This window comes from Eutrigla gurnardus (assembly GCF_963514095.1).
Source record: "Eutrigla gurnardus genome assembly, chromosome: 1".
Classification (NCBI taxonomy): Eukaryota; Metazoa; Chordata; class Actinopteri; order Perciformes; family Triglidae; genus Eutrigla; species Eutrigla gurnardus.
The window spans coordinates 4,598,347-4,613,928 of NC_139915.1; the positions used below are offsets into that span (position 1 = coordinate 4,598,347).

The following is a 15,582-nucleotide window of genomic DNA, read 5'->3' on the forward strand; positions in this document are numbered from 1 at the left end:
TTTGACACAACGGAGACTGAATGTCGGTTGACTTCACTGGTTGTAAAGTACCAGTGATGTTGGTTGACTTCAGCTTGAAATCAACTCAACTGTGAATCCAAATAAGCTGGCCAAGCTGGGTGCTAGGCTAGGCCAACATTGTAGCTGGGTGTAAGGCTAGGCTAACATTGTAGCTGGGTGCAAGGCTAGGCTAACATTGTAGCTGGGTGTAAGGCTAGGCTAACATTGTAGCTGGGTGCTAGGCTAAGCTAACATTGTAGCTGGGTGTAAGGCTAGGCTAACATTGTAGCTGGGTGCTAGGCTAGGCTAACATTGTAGGTGCATCAACACTTCAAATAAGGTCATTTAAAAAACAACAAATCACACCGGTATCCAATAGCAACCACAGAACATGTCACCTGGAACAGGCTTAAAAGCACAGAATTTGTGATATCATCAGACCATGAGATCAAAGACCATGGAATGTCTTGATGACATCACAGATCAAAGCCAGTGCAAGTATAAGTATAAGTGCCCAATGTTGTTCTTTATACAACTTACAGTCAGAAGCCATTGTACTTCAGAGACAAAGTTGTGGCGATTGAAAGTGCACAGAGCAACTACCAGAACAAGAACACCTTGGTTCAGCACGACACAGAGATGGCAGATATTAAACGTGACACCCCAAAGAACTTCTATCACAGTTCAATGGAGTTAGAAGTACAATCTTTGGACGACAAAGCGAAACTCACCTCCAGCAAAATAAAAGGGAGAGTTCTTCTTGAAGTTAATCAAGACCTGATGCAGCTTTTCCTTGATCAGACTCAAGATTGCAACAATAACAGACAGATGCGAATGGAGATAAGTGACTTGAAAGCCCAGCTGAATACAGCTCTGACTGAAAAGTGCCCCACTCCATCTGCATGTTTGAAAAAAGCTCAGAGAGATCTGCAGAAGGAGATCTCCATCAACAAGAACCTGCATGCTGAGATGGAGAAGACGAAGACAGAGAAAAGGGCCCTTCTACATGAAAAGGAGGCCAGCAGTCTGGAGCTCCGTGCTGAAAGGAAGCTCCTTGCAGTTGCTAAAACCAACATGGACAAGGTACAACAAGAGTTGAGGGAGGTGAAGGGAGCTCTCTACGTTCAGGTTGAGGAGAATAAGAAGGCCCTGGAGAAACCCCAGGCTGGTTTGGAAAGAGCTCAGAGAGATCTGCAGAAGCAGATCTCCTTCAACAAGGACCAGCATGCTGAGATGCAGAGGATGAAGGCAGAGAAAGAGGCCCTCATCCGTGAAAGGGAGGCTAGCAGTCAAAAGGTCCCCCCTCCATCTGCATGGTTGGTAAAAGCTCAGAGAGATCTGCAGAAGCAGATCTCCATCAACAAGGACCAGCATGCTGCGATGCAGAAGATGAAGGCAGAGAAAGAGGCCATCATCCCTGAAAGGGAGGCCATCATCCCTGAAAGTGAGGCTAGCAGTCTCTCTTTGGCTCAAAAGGCCCCCCCTCCATCTGCATGGTTGGAAAAAGCTCAGAGAGATCTGCAGAAGCAGATCTCCATCAACAAGGACCAGCATTCTGAGATGCAGAAGATGAAGGCAGAGAAAGAGGCCCTTCTACGTGAAAGGGAGGCTAGCAGTCTCCTTTTGGCTCAAAAGGGCCTCCCTCCATCTGAATGGTTGGTAAAAGCTCAGAGCGATCTGCAGAAGCAGATCTCCATCAACGAGGACCAGCATGCTGAGATGCAGAAGATGAAGGCAGAGAAAGAGGCCCTTCTTCGTGAAAGGGAGGCCAGCAGTCTGCAGCTCAGTGCTGAACAGCAGCTCCTTGCAGTTGCTAAAACCAACGTGGAGAAGTTACAACAAGAGTTGAGCAAGGTGGAGGGAGCTCTCCAACATCAGGTTGAGGAGACTAAGAAGGCCCTGGAGAAACCCCAGGCTTTCCTTCAAAGTCCACACACAACCAGCACCGACGAGGACACAAAGCTGGTCACAGACTTCCCTGAGGGAATCATCGGCAACCAGGAGGAGAACATCAAAAATCTCACGGATGCTCTGCAGAAAGCGGAGCAGGAGCTGAACTCTGAACGTGTCCAGCGGCAGCAGGAGACATCGTTCCTCACAGGTGAGCTGGGAAAGGCCGGCCAATACCATCATTTCCACATCAGCGTCATTGCTTCTCTGCAAAAACAAGAGTTTGAGGTGAGGCAGACACTGGAGAGATGCCAGGCAGAGACCAGCCAGTTGGCAGAGGCCCTGAAAGAGGCACAAAGTCATCAAAAAAGCCAGGAGGAGAACATCAAAAATCTCACGGATGCTCTGCAGAAAGCGGAGCAGGAGCTGAACTCCGAACGTGTCCAGTGGCAGCAGGAGACATTGTTCATCACAGGGGAACTGGAAAAGGCCGGCCAATACTATGATTTCCACGTCAGCGTCATTGCTTCTCTGCAAAAACAAGAGTTTGAGGTGAGGCAGACACTGGAGAGATGCCAGGCAGAGACCAGCCAGTTGGCAGAGGCCCTGAAAGAGGCACAAAGTCAACAAAAAAGCCCCAGTGAAGAGGACATGGAGTCTTTCAGAAACTTCTGTATGGCCAAAATCAATGAACACACAGAGGCAATTAGTAAGCTCATGGCTGAGCTGCAGAAAGCAGAGCAGGAACTGAAGACCGAACGTGTTCAGTTGTTGGATGTGAGATCCTCCCTCACAGCCCAGATTGATGTACAGGCAGCAGAGACCAGCAGGATCGCAGCGGCCCTGAAAAAGTCAGAAGAGCTGCAGCTGCAGTGTCAGGAGGAGAAGTCAACCCTTCAGAAAAAGTTTGAAGAACAGTTGGCGAGTGACCACCTGGTATGGCAGCAGGAGAGAGACTCCCTGGTGAAGCAGAACCTGAAAGACAAAACTTCCTATCAGGCTCAGCTCCACAAGCAGGAGCAGGGGAAGAAACTCATTGTGGCTTCTATAGAAAAGGCAGAGCAGCAGCACAAGAGTGATCAGGAAGAAAAATCATCCCTCACTGCAACGCTGAAAGAAGCACAGGACAAATACCACGCCCAGCTGAAGATCGGAGCCTCTCTCCAAACACAACAGGAGGAGGCTACAAAGATCCATCAGGCCCAGATGGAGCAGCAGAAAGTGGAGACCAGCAGGATTGCAGCAGCCCTAAAAAAGTCAGAAGAGCTGCTGGAGACTGAGCGTCTCCACTCTGAGATGGAGAAAAAGAAATCTCATCAGGATCTTGAGACCGAACGCTTCCAGATGGAGGAGGAGAGATTATCCCTCACTGCAACGCTGAAAGAAGTCCAGGTCAATTACCTCGCCCAGCTGAAGTGCGTAGCCTCTCTTCAAACACAACATAAGGAGGCTACAAAGATCCATCAAGCCCAGCTGGAGCAGCAGAAAGTGGAGACCAGCAGGATCGCAGCAGATCTGAAAGAATCCAAAGATCTGCTTGAAACTCAGAGTCTCTGCTTTCAGGAGAAGTCATTGCTCCTCCAACAGCTGGAACAATCCCAGAACAACCATCTGGCCCAGCTTAAGATGCAGGACGACTATCACAACAACCTCGTTGCTGCTCTTCAGAAAAAGTTTGAAGAAGAGTTGACGAGTGACCGCCTGGTATGGTGGCAGGAGAGAGTGTCCCTGGTAATGGAGGGCCTGAAAGACAAAGCTTCCTATGAGGCTCAGCTCAAGAGTGACCAGGAGGAGAAGTTATCTCTCCTTCAGGCCACTGAGAGCCTCAGACAGGCTCTCCAAGAAAAAGAAGAGGAGTTGAAGAACACAGAAAGCTCCTTGAGGTCCCAGCTGGACGAGGCTCAGAGCCAGATCCAGAAGAAGAAGAAGAAGACATGGTTTAAAAAGCTCTTCACGGGACATAGACACTGATGAAAGCACTCACACACACACACACACACACACACACACACACACACACACACACGCATACACACACACACCAAATTGGCCCAAAAATGGAAATGGAAAATAATGTATGCTGTTTTATAATTTTTTAGGAATTATAATACAGATATATATTAATATTTTAAAAAAAGGGTGGCACAGTGAATTGCACTGTGTCATGTGGGTTTTTCACCGGGTGCTCCGGTTTCCCCCCACTATTCAAACAAACCAATTTGGCCCCAAATGTACATATGATATATTCTTCCCTTGTCCATGTGGGTTTTCCACCGGGTGCTCCGGTTTCCCACAACTATTCAAACAAACCAATTCGGCCCCAAATGTATATATGATATATTCTTCCCTTGTCCATGTGGGTTTTCCACCGGGTGCTCCGGTTTCCCACAACTATTCAAACAAATCAATTTGGCCCCAAATGTATATATGATATATTCTTCCCTTGTCCATGTGGGTTTTCCACTGGGTGCTCCGGTTTCCCACAACTATTCAAACAAACCAATTTGGCCCCAAATGTATATATGATATATTCTTCCCTTGTCCATGTGGGTTTTTCACCGGGTGCTCCGGTTTCCCACAACTAAAATAAAAAACAAAAACAAACAAAAAAAACAATAAAAAAAAATATAAAAAATATGAAATATAAAAAAAAAAAAAAAAAAAAAAAACCCTCTCCGGGAACCATCACCTTACCGTGGTGGAGAGGTTTGTGTGTCCCTATGACCCTGAGGGCTATGTTGTCTGGAGCTTTGTGCTCCTGCTAGGGTTTCCCATGGCAAATTGGTCTCAGGCGAGGGGGCCAGACTAAGAATGGTTCAAAAGACCCCACGTCTAAACGATGAAGAAGAGGAGTGACCCAGCTCGGAGGAAGCCCGGGGCCCCTGTCTGGGGAGGGAGGGCCTGTTAGCGAGCGCCTGGTGGCCGGGCTTGCCACGGAGCCCGCTCGGGCATAGCCCGAAGAAGGGACATGGCAACCGCTTCTCAGCCATCCTGTGGGCTCACCACCGGGGGAGGAACCTGCAGGGTAGTGTTGCTTTCGTAAACGTAACGAAAATTATGATCATGATCATCCTGGCTGCATCTAATAACCAAACACACATACACACACACATACAAACGCACACTGACACCGATTCAAACGTTGATGTAAATGAAATCTCTGATATTAACATCCTTCTAGCTGACGTGAACCAGGCAGAACAAACTCCCAAACTCCAGTAGCGGACTCCTGTAGGACTCCTGACTAGCAGACCAGTCGGTGTGCAAAAAAGATGAAGTGACAGCGGGGACGGCCAATCACACAAGAACAACACACACGCACGCATGCACGCACACACGCACGCACACGCACACACAGGAAGCTATTTATGATTATTTATTATTTATAGTTTATATATTTCTTTATATTTGTCTGTGTAAATATCTGTATACATCATCTCAATCTGTACAGCATGCTTGCTTTGTTTTGTGTCACCATTTATTATTGTTCAGCTACTCTCTGTGCCTGTTATTGTCCTCGGGGACAAATAAATCTTTTTGTATTCATTTGAAAACCTCTTTGCATCTCTGCTCAGAAATTAAGGAGACCATTTGTATATATTATTGAAAAATCTATAACAAATGCATATTCATATACATAGTATGTTAAAACAAGTTGTAGTATGTGAAATATTCATGAAATAGACATTGTATAGTATGTGGGGGAAACAAATCACAGAATATTATATCTCACAAAGTCATAGTGTAGCATATTGAACAAAAGTGTTAGTATAGTATGATGATAAAAGTAATACAAAAAATCATAGTATATTTTGTCAAGAAATGTTATAGAAGAGTCATAGTATATTATGGCTTTAAAAATCAATGGTGTAAAATGTAAAAAAATAATTATATCACAGGACAACAAAGTCGTGATATAGTATGTTTAAACAAGTTTTATAAGAGTCATTACATAGTATTCCATTAAAAAGTGATATTAAAGTATGTCAAATAAATTCATAAAGTCATGTATTGTGTCTAAAAAAAGTTTAGTTATTAAGTATAGAATTTTGAAATAATTCATGAAGAGAATTATATTCAAAGTATATGTCAAAAAAGGTCATACAAGTTCTATGTCAAAGAATTAAGTAGGTTAAAAAGTCAAAGTAGAGTTGGTCAAAAACAGTCAAATAGAATTGCATCGTATCAACACTGTGATGCACGCAGATCGGATTCTGGTCATGGACAACGGAGAGGTAACAAATATACACAAACACACAAGATAAAGTGTGTGTGGTCGTAAACCTAGACTTACAGTAAGTGTTCTGTCCAACAGGGGGCAGAATTAGACTCTCCAGATGTGCTGAAGCAAAGACCAGACTCTCTGTTCGCCTCACTGCTTGCTGCTGCCAACACCGTGAACACCTGAACCACAGAAACCATTACTTTCTTCATCAGCCCTCTCATATTGTCAGAAAAAGACCATCTTTATCTTGCAACTGTGTATAAGTATTTATCTTTCTGAACCAATGGATAATGTTATTTCATAATATTTTGATACGAGTGGATGTGAATGTGTATTTAAAACATTATTTTTGATCTACATGTGGTGGCCACATTGCTCTCTCCTCATCTTTCCTGACTGATTTGCTGTAGTTTTGTGTTCTGCTCGTGTCCTTGACACTATACTTGAAGCATGAGGTGGGCCCTGCAGCCCAATCAGGTTGCACAGGTGGTCCAGCTCCTCCAGGATGGCCCATCAATGCATGTGTTTGCAAGAAGGTTCGTGTCCCAGCACAGTCTCAAGAGCATGCATGAGATACCAGGAGACTGGCCAGCACACGAGGAGAGCTGGACAGGACCGTGGAAGGGCATCAACCCAGCAGCAGGACTGGTGTCTGCTCCTTTGTGGAGGAGGAACAGGAGGAGCACTGCCAGAGCCCTAAAATGACCTCCAGCAGACTACTGGTGTTCATGTTTCTGACTTCACAGAAGAATATTTCCTTGTTCTTTATTCCATATATGCATGTTCTATTGTGGACATTTTTGAAATGTTCTGTTATAAGAAATATAAGAAATATGATTTTTCAAGCTGAATTTAAATACTTTGTGTTGATTCTACATCAATTCCATCATTTTACATTTAAATATCCATTCTAACAGACTTTATTCTTAAGAAGAAAGGGATTAATTGTGATTAATTGCGATTAATTGCGATTAATTACGGCAAATTGTGCGATTAATTAGTTTTTTAATCGATTGACAGCACTAATATATATATGTATATATTAATGTATGTATATATATATATGTATTTATATGTATATATATGTGTGTGTGTGTGTGTGTGTACATAAATATATATGTGTATATATATGTATATGTATATATATATATGTATATATATGTGTGTGTGCATATATACATGTATATATATGTGTGTGTGTGTGTGTGTGTGTGTTATGTGTTTGCATACTGTAATCATGCAGCCCATGTATATCTATTTAGTATAGATTTATTGGTACTATTTGATTGTTTTACAACCACCAGAACACTTGACGTGTTTGTAGACAATTTATATAGACAGTTCATTTTGTTTTTCTTATTTACATTACCCTAGCGTTAATTTCTAGCTATATCTTTAAAAAAAAAAACATTTTACATTACATATCGTCGTCACACTGTTAAAATAATCGCCTATGTCATTTTTTGGCAAAATTGTTTTTTTTCCCCCCTAAATCATCTCCTCATGACGCCACCTTTGGTAAAATCGCCTACATCCTCAGTTGATCAGATCATGTGATCTTACCCCTTTAATATAATGGCCTACGTCATATATGTATTACACTTTTGGTGACGTTTTTTGTGTTTCCTGAAAAACTTGAAAAATGAGTTAGGCGATTATTTTAACAGCGTGACGAATACGGTTTTGCTACATTACAACTCTCCAGAAGATGGCGGTAGTGGGCTATAACAAGAATGACACGACAGTACAATCGAAGAAGAGAACGGAGAAACAAACATTTGACAAATATGAGATATGAGAAAAAAAAGCTCTGTCTATTTCGGACTTGCTCAAGCGCACGCACGCACGAACGCACGCGCTCACTAATTGTCATGGAAACAGAACTATCACCCGTCAGAGCAGGTATAAAAGCGCTGTCCACCATTTTGAGTTCCCTTTCTGCACTTGAACTAGACACGACTTGGAAAGACTGAGAGAGTTGGACCAAACTGTGGACAGTTTCAAACGCTTGAGGACGACTAACGACGACACATCACACATCTTATTGTTAAACCAAAGTAGTAGTAGTAGATAGTCAACGAGCTACTGTTTGGAGGAAGAGACCGCTGACGACGACGACGATGGCCCACTGGGATCCGTGGATCCTGGAGGATCCCCTGGACCTAGTTTCTGACCTCGGCCGTGACGGTAAGACAACTTTTCTATTTATTTTAGTGTTATACTTGTTGATTCATAGCCTAAAAACCTTAAACATCGCCCCGAGTCCAGAAATCAGTGAAACTTTTGGAGTTTGAAGGTGAACAGTTCATTTGGTGAAACCAGACACTCGATCGACGGTTTCTCTTGTAAAATGATCATTTGTAATATTATTAATATGGCGGGAGAACCGTGTAGTGTTGTAGTTGGAAGTGTGGCGTCGAGACTTCCACATCTTACATAGAGATTTGTGAAAAAAGATGCGCCAGGTTCATATTTCATAAAATGCTCCAAAGTATTATTATTAGTCGTGGTCACCATGGAAACGATGGGAATGTTCGGGCCGGACGTCACGACGTCAGGACGCGGCGTACAGGTGCAGTGGAGCCGGGCTCGATTCGACCCTGAGTGCCTTTGTTGGGATGTTGAAGCTGCACTTCTTCTCCAAACATCTGCTCTTCTTCAACACATTCACTCCGGGTTGAACACGAGCCGCCTCCGCGAGGACACTGTATCCTGCACGCGCTGCGACCTGCAAATGATAAACGGGGTGGTGATGATGAGTTTTGGGCTGAAGAGGGCGCTGTGGTCATTTTGGATGAAAGAAGCTACGTTTCACTGCGTGATGACGCACAGGCGACGTCTAAAACATCCACTAACACATTGATCGGAAACCACTGATCGATTCGTCCGCACAAACTCAAGTCCTCATTATTCTTTGGTGCAGAATACATGTCTTTGAGCAAACTTATCAATATTGATGATTATAATAATATTTATAGTATTATTGAGGTTATTACATTGCTATAACAACAACATTAATGTTTTCACTATTTTTTTATTATTATTATCATTAATAATAATAACAACACATATTATCATTGCAGTCATGTTGTTATTGTATTATATTTAATATTATAGTTATTAATATTGGTATATTTTATATTGGGTTATTATAATAATGTATACATAATGTTAATACAAACAGCTAAAAAAAATAGTATTTGTTATTAATATTATTTATTATTTTTGGTTTAATTAATCTTAATGCTGTTTTCATCTATGTTCAGTAACTGAAGAATAAACAGCCTCATATTTTCAATCATTTAATATCCGATCACAAAAATATATTGATTTTTAAACTCTTTTTAAGCCACATATTGAATATACAGGATTATTGCTTTGTTTAAATCAATAAAAAATCCTCATATTTTGAATTTTCTTCCCCCTCAGTTGGTGCCTTCGGCGACGTCGGCTGCCCTGGACGTGGTGGACGTGGTGGACGTGGTGGACGTGAGTATGGTCTCGTGGATGAGGTAAGTCAGGCTGGGGATGGTTTTGGAGACTTCTCCGAAGATGAGGACACCGAGCAGGAGGACTTTCAGGACCAGGGATGGACGAGCGAAGATTCTGGCTACGGCTCTGAGGATTCTGATGAAGAGGATGAAGACGAGGATGATGATTTCAGACTTCAGCAGTTCACTCCTCTTAGCGTCTGGAAGGGATTTCGTAAGGAGATGTTTCCCGATGGCCTTCGCTCTTGTCCTTCCGTCTCCCTCCCTTCTTGTGTGAGCCGAACTGAAGAAGATCCATCCTTGGTTCCTCAGAGACCAGAAGATTCCGCTCCCTCCACCTCAGGCTGCTGCTCGTCCACGAAGAGAAGCAGAGAAGAGGACGGCCAGGTAAGTGTGAAGAGGCAGAGGATCTCCGAGGACAGCGATGAAGAGGAAGATGACTTCAGACCTCAGCAGGACCTTCCTCTCAGCCTCTTGCAGGGATTTCAGGACTTGATGTCCCAACCTCTTGGTTTGGGCGTTCCTGAAGAAGCTTCATCCTTGGTTCCTCAGGGGCCAGAAGATTCCGCTCCCTCCACCTCAGGCTGCAGCTCGTCCACGAAGAGAAGCAGAGAAGAGGACGGGCAGGTAAGTGTGAAGAGGAAGAGGATCTTCTAGGTCTACCACTTCCTGGCTGAGTTTCTGTGGTTCCTAATCACTTCCACTTTGTTATTATCCCACTGACAGTGGACTGTGGAACATTTAGGAGCGAGGACATTTCTTGACTGGACTTGTTGCACATCCTATCACAGTCCCACGCTGGAATTCACTGAGCTCCCGAGAGGAAACAGAAACAGTCTGCTTGCCTAGGTGTTGCTTTTACACACCTGTGGCCATGGAAGTGATTGGAACACCTGATTTCATGGCAATATAGCGTGTCTCTTTTTTATTTATCTTTTTAAAATGTACCTTCTGAGTCATAAGGAAGTTCACAATGAATGGTTATTGTTGTTATTGTGTTAAGATATATATGATAAGTTAAGATATATAAGATAAGTTAAGATGTATAAGATAAGTTAAGATATATAAGATAAGTTAAGATGTATAAGATAAGTTAAGATATATAAGATAAGTTAAGATATATAAGATAAGTTAAGATGTATAAGATAAGTTAAGATATATAAGATAAGTTAAGATGTATAAGATAAGTTAAGATATATAAGATAAGTTAAGATGTATAAGATAAGTTAAGATATATAAGATAAGTTAAGATGTATAAGATAAGTTAAGATATATAAGATAAGTTAAGATATATAAGATAAGATATATAAGATAAGTTAAGATGTATAAGATAAGTTAAGATGTATAAGATAAGTTAAGATAGATAAGTTAAGATATATAAGATAAGTTAAGATAGATAAGTTAAGATATATAAGATAAGTTAAGATATATAAGATAAGTTAAGATGTATAAGATAAGTTAAGATAGATAAGTTAAGATATATAAGATAAGTTAAGATAGATAAGTTAAGATATATAAGATAAGTTAAGATGTATAAGATAAGTTAAGATAGATAAGTTAAGATATATAAGATAAGTTAAGATAGATAAGTTAAGATATATAAGATAAGTTAAGATATATAAGATAAGATATATAAGCTATCTTCATGTTTCTTAATGTTGATTCTGATGAATACGGTAAAGCCCGTTGGATAAAAGCACTATATAAGTGAGGACCACTTTGGTAAATGGTCCTCATTTATATAGTGCTTTTATCAATTAGTGTGAGGTGTATTGTGTTAAGTATTGACTGTGTTTAAATTGTAGATGGCGATAAGACAAAGGTAAGTTAACATTTAATTACAGCAGTAACACAAGTCTCCTGAAAGTCTCATTTACAAGTGATTCAAAGATTGTTTGTTTTACTCACTCTCTGTCTTTTTATTTTTTTAAGTTAGGTGTTGGTGGCTGTTCCTGACGGAGGTACGGTCATAATTACTAACATGAAGAAAAGTCTCCAAGTCTCTTTTACTTAGGTATTGATGGCAGCAGCAGACCTTCAGGATGATACACACTGCACCAGCCTCCCAACAAGAAGAGACCATGTGGAGGACGACCGGACCAGATGAGGAGGATGGAGGACTACAGGACCAGACGAGAAGGATGGAGGACTACAGGACCAGACGAGAAGGATGGAGGACTACAGGACCAGACGAGAAGGATGGAGGACTGCAGGACCAGACGAGAAGGATGGAGGACTACAGGACCAGACGAGAAGGATTGAGGACTACAGAACCAGTGGGCTGAGTGAGTAATCTCCTAAAACTACAGTACCAGTAATGACATAAAAGTTAACTTTACATGTGTGATTGTATTTATTATAGGAGCCTTCTAGAAAAGTATTCCATTGTTTATAATATAATTTCAGGAGCAGACCTTCAGGATTATACACACTGGACCAGCCTCCCTACCAGACGAGACCATGTGGAAGACGACCGGACCAGATGAGGAGGATGGAGGACTACAGGACCAGACGAGAAGGATGGAGGACTACAGGACCAGACGAGAAGGATGGAGGACTACAGGACCAGACGAGGAGGATGGAGGACTACAGGACCAGACGGGAAGGATGGAGGACTACAGGACCAGACGGGAAGGATGGAGGACTACAGGCCCAGACGAGAAGGATGGAGGACTACAGGACCAGATGAGGAGGATGGAGGACTACAGGACCACATGAGGAGGATAGAGGACTACAGGACCAGTGGGCTGAGTGAGTAATCTCCTACAGAGACTAATCTATGTAATCTCCTAAAACTACAGTACCAGTAATGACATGAAGTTAACTTTACATCAGTATTGTATTTATTATAGGAGCCTTCTAGAATAGTATCCCATTGTTTATAATATAATTTCAGAATTGGTGGCCATATTCAACACTAGCTAGCAACCATGTAAATGTAGTATAGTTGAGTTCATGGGTTTTCATCTCTGGTGGTTCTGGTTCATAGGTCAGGACTCCTCTATGGTTTTGGCTCTCCTGGGCAGCTGAGAATGGACGTCAACCAAGACATCAACCGATGAAGACCCAGCACCAAAGCAGACCCTGGACTACTCCCCTACCTTAGTGAGCCCGGGACCCAGTGTGTGCCATTCCAACCTCCCTGCCCCTCCGCCCATCCCCCGACACCACCCGCCTCCGACACCACCCGCCTCACCCACCAGCCAAAGGGTGAGGTGGCTCCCGACCAGCACAGAGGATTGTTTTTTTTTTTTTTTTTTTTTTTTTTTTTCTCAACAGTTTTTGTTGTTTTTGGGAAGCTCCTCTCACACACACACACACACACACACACACACACACACACACACACACACACACACACACACACACACACACACACACACAGGAAGCTATTTATGATTATTATTATTTTATTTTTTTATGGTTTATATATTTCTTTATATATGTCTGTAAATCTGTATACATCATATCAATCTGTACAGCATGCTTGCTTTGTTTTGTGTCACCATTTATTATTGTACAGCTACTCTCTGTGCCTGTTATTGCCCTCTGGGACAAATACATCTTTTTGAATTTATTTGAAAACCTCTTTGCATCTCTGATCAGAAATTAAGGAGACCATTTGTATGCATTATTGAAAAATCTACAACAAATGCATATTCATATACATAGTATGTTAAAACAAGTTGTAGTATGTCAAATATTCATGAAATGGACATTGTATAGTATGTGGGGAAACAAATCACAGAATATTATATCTCAAAAAGTCATAGTGTAGCATATTGAACAAAAGTGTTAGTATAGTATGATGATAAAAGTTATACAAAAAAATCATAGTATATTTTGTCAAGAACTGTTATAGAAGAGTCAAAGTATAATGTGGCTTTAATAATCAATGGTGTAAAATTGAAAAAAATTATTATATCACAGGACAACAAAGTTGTGATATAGTATGATGAAACAAGTCTTATTAGAGTCATTACATAGTATTCCATTAAAAAGTGATATTAAAGTATGTCAAATAAATTCATAAAGTCATTGTATTGTGTCTAAAAAAGTTTAAATTTAGTTTAAATTTAGTTTAGAAGAGTATTACATTCAAAGTATATGTCAAAAAAGGTCATACAAGTTCTATGTCAAAGAATTAAGTAGGTTAAAAAAGTCAAAGTAGAGTTGGTCAAAAATAGTCAAATAAAATTGGAAGAGTTGGTATAAAAATGAATCCGGGTATAAATGTGGAAAACAGTCCAAAGAAGCCACAGTGTTGTTTATTAAAAAAAAAAAAGGTAGGTGGACAATTAAAAACATCAGAATCCAGGCACTACAAAACATTTAAAAAGTGATGGTGTAGTCTGTCAAAAGAGTGATCATATATAAACTAGAACCAGGCAAGCCTAGTAAAGCCAGACCAGCACACATACCAGTGGAGATGTGTGGATGAATTAGGATTAATGTACACGGCTATCTGTGTATCGTATGTCTAACATAGCAGCACTGCATGCTCTTTATGACATCACACCTTTGGTCACTTGGACAATAGGAAGGAAACGATTATAATGGCTGTTATGCAGGTTTTTCCTCTGTGGCTCCCTCTAGTGGATGAACCCACATAGTCCTGCTGGAATTAATTAATTATTTCATATTCTAAAACAAAACAGCAGCACAGGCTTGAACTGAATTCTGTATTGTAATTATAGCATATTTACACAGATATATACCACTGTAAAAGATGATGGTTTAAACAAGGGAAAGGATTACTGAATGAATGCACTGAATAGTTCAGGGGTTTCCAGGCAGGTGGTGTCCGTGGTTGTGGAGCTGAGTCCGGCTGAAGGCGAGTTGGAGAGTGGGTAGGCAGGCTGGAAGTTAGTTTGCCGCCTGGCAGACAGGATGTGGGGGCAAATGAAGCCCAGACAGGGATGAGGCGATGCAAAAACACACAGCTTCAAAAACGAGTTCATAGGTCAAGTTCATGAAGTAGTTCAGTTGCAAATTAAAAAAGAGAACCAACCCCTCCCACCCCCCAAAACCACCACCACCTACCCCCCAAACCTCCTCAAATTGCTGTTCCATTTAAAAAAAATAACTTCTTTAACTTGTTTGTAATATGAATAGTCGATGAAGTGACAAGTCGGACTATCATTTGTCTGCAGCAAGGCTCAAGAAAAGATCAGCACATCAGCTTTATTAACCAAGTATGCACACAATAGAAATACATACAAACACACGCACAACAATAAAGACAATTTCGACATAGGGAAGATAGACAAATCTTATTTACAAAATATACATAGTATTAATTATGCATATATATGAAATATACATATGGGCTTGAAGGAGGGACTTGTATACAATATGCCTTTGAGTATAAACAATGTACAATATGGGCATGTATACATACATATATATATATATATATATATATATATATATATATATATATATATATATATATATATATATATATATATATATACATATACCTATACCTATATATATACCTACTGTACATGTACAGTATATATATAGATAGAGGAAGGGCAGCAGTGTTCAGTGTAAGGGGACTAGCTGTTCATTTGCCTCCACCAAGCGGCTGCATGCGGTCATTAAACTGATACAAGACCAGGGAAATGGAGTTCAACTGAAACTGGAGATTTTATCCATTAAAAGATCACTTAATGGATAACATCCTGGCGAAGATCAACATGTATGATTAACTCGGTTTGGTGTCACACATCGCTTCACTTTTAATCACACTTGTTAATCTTTTTGTTCTTGGATTATAAGGATTTCCAGACGGCATATTTTCAGCGAATGCGAGTAAAAAATAAAACAAAGACAATCAAAGACGTTGCTCGTCCTGCGTGGCTTTTATTTCGATGACCGGAAGTTTGATTTGTCCTCCTCTGACTGACTTTGCGTTTCTTACAGGTACTACTCCAACTTAGGCCATTCACGGTCGCGCTTACAGCTGAA

At 41.0% G+C, this 15,582-nt stretch overlaps 1 protein-coding gene and 1 long non-coding RNA gene across 2 annotated transcripts in view; one reads left to right on the plus strand and one right to left on the minus strand.

The window, feature by feature from the left end:
* The window catches only part of LOC311013489 (E3 ubiquitin-protein ligase RNF182), a 315,914-nt gene that overhangs the window by 67,440 nt on the left and 232,892 nt on the right, over positions 1–15,582 (minus strand). The window lies entirely within an intron of this gene.
* Positions 8,092–12,751, plus strand: LOC311019527. Its single transcript, XR_014597813.1, has 4 exons — positions 8,092–8,302; positions 9,545–9,595; positions 11,621–11,891; positions 12,596–12,751. It is a non-coding gene; the product is annotated as an uncharacterized lncRNA (long non-coding RNA).